We start from the raw sequence: 857 nt of genomic DNA, 5'->3' as shown, positions 1-857 counted from the left end.
CAGCCCGGAGCAATGCTATAGCACAGTGCCACAGCCCGGAGCAGTGCCATAGCACAGTGCCAAAGCCCAGAGCAGTGCCACAGCCCGGAGCAGTGCCGTAGCACAGTGCCACAACGCGGGATAGTGCCATAGCACAGTGCCAAAGCCCAGAGCAGTGCCATAGCACAGTGCCATAGCCCAGGACAGTGCCACAGCACAGTGCCATAGCCTGGAGCAGTGTCACAGCACGGTGCCACAGCAGAGGGCAGTGCCATAGCACAGTGCCAAAGCCCAGAGCAGTGCTAAAGCACTGTGCCACGGCCCAGAGCAGTGCCATACACAGTGCCATAGCCCGGGACAGTGCCACAGCACTGTGCCACGGCCCAAAGCAGTGCCATACACAGTGCCATAGCCCGGGACAGTGCCACAGCACAGTGCCACAGCCCGGAGCAGTGCCATACACAGTGCCACAGCCCAGCACAGTGCCACAGCCCAGTGCCATAGCCCAGCACAGTGCCGTAGCACAGTGCCACAACGTGGGACAGTGCCACAGCCCAGTGCCATAGCCCAGAGCAGTGCCACAGCACAGTGCCATAGCCTGGAGCACTGTCACAGCACGGTGCCACAGCCCGGGACAGTGCCACAGGACAGTGCCACAGCCCAGAGCAGTGCCACAGCCCGGAGCAGCTCCGCAGCCCCCAGCCGTACCCCCCCAAGGCTCTGCCTGTCCCCCGTCCCCCCAAGCCCTGCCTTCCCCCCCCCCCCCCCCCCCCAGCCCGTCCCCGTCTCCCCCGCCCCGGGGCGGGGACGGCCCCGCGGGGGCGTGCGGAGCCCGGCGCCCCCCCTCCCGCCCCCTCGCCTACAAAAAGCTCCCGGCC

Source organism: Anser cygnoides, chromosome 3, assembly GCF_040182565.1.
Source record: "Anser cygnoides isolate HZ-2024a breed goose chromosome 3, Taihu_goose_T2T_genome, whole genome shotgun sequence".
Classification (NCBI taxonomy): Eukaryota; Metazoa; Chordata; class Aves; order Anseriformes; family Anatidae; genus Anser; species Anser cygnoides.
This window is presented reverse-complemented; position numbering follows the sequence as displayed.